Consider the following 6647-nt stretch of genomic DNA (forward strand, 5'->3'; position numbering starts at 1 on the left):
CCTCCTCTCCCGGAAAATACAGTACCTGCAGCAGGGTTTTCAGAACTCAACATTTAGAGGTGGGGGATGGGAAGAGGCTGGGAGTGTAGGAGTGGGAGAGTTCTCTCATTTTTGGCGTTGCTATTCTACTCTGCCTGAGTAAAACAAACCCCCGTTGTAAATAATCTTATGAACAGTGACAAAAATAGAGGACCCAATTCCCTTCTGCTCGCATCTATCCCTACAAACTTCACTATGGCCCTCAACGCACCCATTTCTACTCCAGAACAGCCCTACCTGTGTCCAGACCCTCATGTCCAACCCAAATTACTCTGTGACCTTGGACCCAGGCCACTGCTCCCCTCCAAGATCCCCACATCACAGCCTGCAGAGGCCTTAAGGTTCAGGTCGGGTCAGCGGGCAGTGGCGAAGGCAGGGGAGCAAGCTGCAGGAACCGCAAATCCGCGATGCCTGGTGAGGCTGGCTCGGGAAAAACGCCGGGAAGGAAAGACGCCAGGGGCGGGGACGAGGCCGGGGGCTACCCGCCGGCCAGCGGCGACACCGCCCCAGTAGTCTTAATGGAAGCCCTCGGGGCTCCGGAAGCCCTCGCGGCCGCCTTGGGAGCCCTGACCTGACCCGGTCCTCGGTCATGGCCCCTTATTACCTCTGACCGCCTACCAAGCAGCAGCAGGTGATGAGTCGACTGGGCAGCCGAGACGCGCAGGTTGATTGCCTACCTCAGGCGACAGTGACTCTGAGCCGCCCACTCCCTCCCAGCGGCTCCAGGAGCCCGGAACAGAGAAGTAGCAAGAAGCGTACGATGCAAAACGACACAGAATGTGGGACAAGGGGGGGGGGGGGGGGGGGGGAGGATCGTCCAGCCTCTCCGGAGAAGCTGGCAAAAGGGACGTGAGGACGCGGGCGGCACGACAGTAGGCGGCGGGGACAGTCGGAAAGCTAGCGTACCTTCCTCACTCCTGGCCGAGGGTCCAATGCCAGCCAGCGAATCGCCTCACATCCGGGTATCAGGAGACAGCCGCTTCTGCCGCGACCGCCGCCTCTCCCGCGGCGCAGATACGCCAAACTTCCGGCGACGACGGCGACGCCTCGCCCGTCAGATGGGAGTTACCTGTGACCGTCTGAGGCGCGCTTGCGCAACGCTCCTCTTCAGCCGTAACAGGCTCAGCTGACGTGCCCAGAAGAGGAAGATGGCCGCCACGCTCGCTGCGTGTCACGCAGTTTTTTACCCCGGCCGGGACCGCTGGGCGTCGGGGAAAAGCAAGGCAGCGTTCACCCTCAGCGCAAGCGCGGTGGGAGGCCTCGCGTGCACGCACCGCGGGTGGGCCCCTCGCCGGGAAGGGGCGGCGCCCCCAGGCGGCAGCTTCTGGCCCTTCCCGGGGAGGTCTCTTGGAATAAAGCCACTCACGCCCCCAGCGGTGGTAGTTTGTCTTGGTAATGCGTCGCCGCCGAACCCTCGGTGGGTTGTGGGAACTGCTCTCTGCGACCTTCAAATACCTTTAATCTTCGATATGGGGCAATGTAAAGAAAAAAAAAAACCGGAAGGCAGTTGACCCTTCTCTTTCCTTACCCCACACTGCACTCCAGCGCTTCCAAAAAATCCAGGGCTTCATTCTTGTCTTTGCCCAGTTTCTTTCTTGTGTGCGGGCGCGCAAGAGTCGACTAGAAATTGTAGAACGTTCCACTAGATTTAGTCATGGCGGGTGTTCAGACAAAACTGTGGCTCTTCGAAGCCTCTAAAGCTAGAGCCTAGGTTTCTATCACTAGGATTCATGGTTCCCACAATCCTTTTGAACACACTTAACTGTGCTGATTTTATTTGCAGAACTGTGAGGTTGGGTAAAATCGGTACTCATGCTTTTGAGAATCTGAAGACATGATCACACGTGGGTTCTCCCCGACCTGCTTTTTTGGAACTTAATAAAACCAAATGTGCTCTAAGTTTGTAAATCCTGGTGTCAAGACTGATTTTCTGACAATACATTTTCCATAAAACTTTATTGAGCTACTTGTCAGTTTCGTCTGGAAAGAGTCTGTGGTTTAAAAAACACAACCAGATGTATTGATGGGTGAGGCCATTGTCCACATCACCATACCTTGTTACTTGGGAACACAATGTTACATTAATGGCATATGCCAAATGGCTTTAATAGGGGGGTGACTCAGGAGTAAACTGCCAACCTGATTGAAGTGGTTTATGTACCAGGCTATCTCACCTATATCTGCCTTCACCTTTAGATTGTGAGACATCTAAACCACTTTATTTTCAGTAACTCAAATTCTGCCATATTTACAAGTTTCCTTTCCCACAAAACAGGCCTCTGCTTCTGAGGAATCTATTCCACTCTATTTGTTGAACTGGTCACCATCAGAAGCATAGGAATCCTTACAAATGTCACGCCATGTGAATTCATATGTATCTATTTCAGTATGTAAGTAAATCATATTTGATGTATAATTCATGTCTGCCATTTTCTAGATTTTCTCTTCTAAAACCAAATATAGTCAGCTTCTTAAACATGCCATGAAAGTATAAAATAGTTTCTTCTATAACACCATATTATACACATCAAAGTTGCTAAGAGACTAGATCTTAATAATTCTCACCACAAAAAGCAAATAATTATGAGACATGATAGAGGAGTCAGCTAAGATGGTAACCATAATTGCAATCTATAAACATATCTAATCAACTCACTGTATACCTTTTTTCTGGTTCGTTTATTTTTGAGAAAATGAGAGAGCATGAGCAGGGGAGAGGCAGAGAGAGAGGGAGACACAGAATCTGAAGCAGGCTCCAGGCTCTGAGCTGTCAGCACAGAGCCCAACGCAGGGCTTGAACCTACAAACTGCAAGATCATGACCCGAGCCAAAGTCAGATGCTTGATAGACTGACCCACCCAGATGCCCCAGGTTATATGATTTCATGTCCATTATATACCAATAAAAATGTTTAAAAATTTGTTTTATGGGAAAAATAAACTTTCTTGAGCACTATTCTTTATCATTTTTTAAAGTTACTTATTTTGAGAGAGAGAGAGTGGGGGAGGAGCAGAGAGAGAGAGAGAGAGAGAGAGAGAGAGAGAGAGAGAGAGAGAATCCCAGGCAGGCCCTGTTCTGTCAGCGCAGAGCCCATTGCAAGGCTTGAACCCACGAACCATGAAATCGTGACCTGAGCTGAAGTCCAGCACTTAACCAACTAAACCACCCAGGCACCCCTCTTTACTATTTTAAAAGATATCTCACTTCTGATTTATTAATGCCAGAGGTCTCAATTTGTAGTTAAATTCTTAATTATTCTGTAATGTCATTTTTGACAAAATTTGTCTTGCTTTCTATCAATGGTTTTCATTGAGAGCAGTCTGTCTATGAACTTTGGAATTTGGTTTATTTAATTTGGTTATCTACTAAAAGAAATCATAATGAACTGAATAAATTATCTTGCTTGACTGAGCTTTCAAAAATTACAGAAACTCACAGCAAACTGATCCCAGTAAAAAGACAGGCCTCCATTCCTGAGAGCTCCTGAGAAAGTTCTGGGGGGGAACTCTTATTAATTCACATTTTGCCATGTACACATGCTGAAAACACATGCTGTGGCCTAGATAATGCATCTTGGTGCTCAACATTATGGTTCTGTAAATTGTGAAGGTCTTTTGCATAATCCTTACACCAAGAACTACAAGCCCCTCCTTGTAAATTCTCTTGAGAAACTCAAAATTGTGAATGTAATCTAGAATTGTTTAAATTGTTTTCTTTTCTAATTCCAAATTGCAGAATGTACTTTTCTGCATGAGGATAGCTACTTCTAAAAACCAATAATGGGGGCACCTGGGTGGCTCAGTTGGTTGAGCATCCGACTTTGGCTCAGGTCATGATCTCATGGTTCATGGGTTCAAGCCCTGTGTCGGGCTCTGTGCTGACAGGTCAGAACCTGGAACCTGCTACGGATTCTGTGTCTCCCAGTCTCTCTCCCTCTCACCTGCTTGTGCTCACACTCTCTCTCTCTCTCTCTCAAAGGTAAATAAACATTAAAAAAATGTTTTTAAACTAATAATGAAGCAGTTGCATTGTTCCACACATCATATTTTCACTTCCTTGTTCCTTTTCTTGTGACCAATCTAAATGCCTATAACCTGTAAAACTTCTGCTAACTCACAGAAGACAGAGTAGTCTCACTTTCAGACTGATCCTTCTGCTAGCAGCAAATAAAGCCTTTTTCTTTATTAGTCCACTCTTGACTTTATTTCAAGACTCTTGACATTTTGAGAGAGTTACTAGGAGAGAGTCAAAATTCTAAGCAACTTCAGTCTAGAAAACAAAAACAAAGAAAAAGTCTAGTTGATTTGGTATAAATTAACTGATAATGGCATTTCAATGTGCCATTTTCTGGGAAACTCACTACTTACACATACAAGTAATAATGTTGGCCCCACATACTTGAGAAGGAATGAGTAAGTATTAGCCAAATTAAAGAACTAAATTACAAAAGTCTGGAGAGGAGAGTGAGCTTGATGAGTTTCAAGAACTCAAACATTTCAATACTATTGAGGGGAAAAGAGATTAAAAGGTAGGCAGAGCCAAAGTAGGAAGGAACTTGAGGATAACAGGGAGGAATACCCTGTGCTCAATACTTAGATATACTGTAATGAGCAATACACGCAGGGTCTCCTTCCTCATGCAGCAAACATTCTAATGGAGAAGACAATTATTTCACAAATATTTATTGAGGGTATGTTCTGTGAAAGTCACTATTCAAGATGCTGGGTATGCAGAAATTAACAGAACAGATACAAATTCCTGCCTTCAGATAGTATATTTTCAAGTTAGTTAATAAATAGGTAAATAACAATTAAATGCAAAGAAGGAAATAAATATGGTAATAAACAGGGCAGCAGTATCTAACAAACTTTCTGTGCTGATGGAAATGCCCTAGATCTGCACTGTCCCAAAGTGTAGCCATAGCCACAAATGCCTCTTGAGTGAAATGTGAGTATTGCAACTGAGGAACTGACTTTGTAATTTTATTTACCTTTAATTTAAATAGCCACATTTAGGCATTTTTTTTTAAATCCATGGGCTTTTTAATATGGGTCATGAGTTTTGATTTTTTTTTTTAACTCTCTCCTAAGACTGATTCTTCACTTGGTTCTACTGCCTGTCCATTCACATCCAAAAGGATAGAGTATTCCCTGCAAAGGTCTGACTGGATCAGCCTGCATTCCAAGGCCACTGTGGACAAGTAATATAATGTGATGACTGACATAAGGGTAGAGTCAGCTTCCTTGGGAATACATAGATCATCAGGAGATTATTAGGAACTGGTGGGAAGACAGAGGGATAGATATTGAGCAGGCAACACACAAATGAACAGTAACAGTCTTGCTACTCATATGATGGTCCATAAACTAGGGGCATCTTCATCAACTGAAGGCTGAACTGAACTGAAGGCTTTTAGAAATATGGAATTTCAGCCCCCAAACCAATTGAATTAGAATTTTCTCTGTTTTTAATATTTATTTTTGAGAGAGGAGTCAGAGAGAATGTGAGTGGGGAGGAGCAGAGAGAGAAGGGGACAGAGAATCCAAAGCAGGCTCTGTACTGACAGCAGAGAGCCTGATGCAGGGCTTGAATTCATGAACCGTGAAATCATGACCTGAGCCAAAGTCCCACATTTTACCTACTGAGCCACCCAGGTGCCTCCACAATTTTCATTCTAAAGTTTCCTCAGGTGTGTCCTATGCACCTAAAAGTTTGATGACCATTGCCTTACAACATCCAAGAGTTCTGATAATCAGGGATGAAGATCAGGCTGGAGATATAAATTACAGCCATGGTTTTAGAGATCACCTAGGCTAAAGGACAAAGTATCCATATGAAGAGTACATGGAGGGTAAGCCCTGATACACTCCAGCATGCAATGGCTCAGTAGAGAAAGAGGCAGCTGAGACCTAGAAAGTGTAACTAGTGGCATAGAAGTAAAACCAGGTGAGCTTAGCATCCTGAAAATCTGGAGAGCAGCGTGTTTCAAAGGGGTAGTATTCGTGTTAAATACAGCTGAAATACTGAGTAAGATGAAGATAGAGGTTTGTCTTGGAGGTTTTTGATGACTTTTAGAAAAGCAATTTCAGTGAGTTTAAAGAGTGAAATAGAGGTGATAAAACAAGTGTAGACAGTTCATTCAAGAAGTTTTTATGTGAAAGAAATTTGACAGTAGTTGGAGCTGCATCAGAGGAGAATTTTAAGATAAATTTGTATGCTTATAAAAAAAATCCCATAGAGAGAGAAATTGATAATTTAAGTTTGGAGATAACTGAAGGAGTGAAATTCTTGAGAAAGTGAGACATGGGATCCAGACTACAATGGAGAGGAATTTGCCTTGGAAAGGAGCAACAATACTTCTGTCCTTCTAACTGGAAGAAGAGCTGAAGGATGGCTTCTGGTTTTCTCACAGTAGGAAATATTAGCAGAAAGTGATTTGAGAGCCTATAAAAGGTTTCAGAGGGAAAGAAGACAGAAGGTATGAAACAGTTTATGAGCTTATTAGAAAATCTCTCCACAGTGTAGGGTATCTTTGTGATCAGAATTTAAAGTAAAAACAATCAGTTAATCTATATGATTTCCTTCAGGTACATTAAGTAGTGCAGAGG

General features: G+C 44.0%; 1 protein-coding gene across 5 annotated transcripts in view; it reads right to left on the reverse strand.

Moving 5' to 3' along the window:
• Positions 1 to 1074, reverse strand: part of ESCO1 (establishment of sister chromatid cohesion N-acetyltransferase 1) — a 75716-nt gene extending 74642 nt beyond the window's left edge. For 3 of the 5 annotated variants that reach the window (XM_003995061.5, XM_011288077.3, XR_002147559.2), the window contains exon 1: positions 946 to 1074. The gene's annotated coding sequence lies outside the window, so the exon portion shown is untranslated. Of the gene's footprint in view, positions 1 to 716; positions 736 to 945 lie in introns of those variants that run through there. The other 2 variants (XM_045041748.1, XM_019815059.3) reach the window with 1 other exon arrangement.
• Positions 1075 to 6647: the final 5573 nt, after the last annotated feature.

The sequence above is a fragment of the Felis catus genome, chromosome D3 (genome assembly GCF_018350175.1).
Source record: "Felis catus isolate Fca126 chromosome D3, F.catus_Fca126_mat1.0, whole genome shotgun sequence".
Taxonomy (NCBI): Eukaryota; Metazoa; Chordata; class Mammalia; order Carnivora; family Felidae; genus Felis; species Felis catus.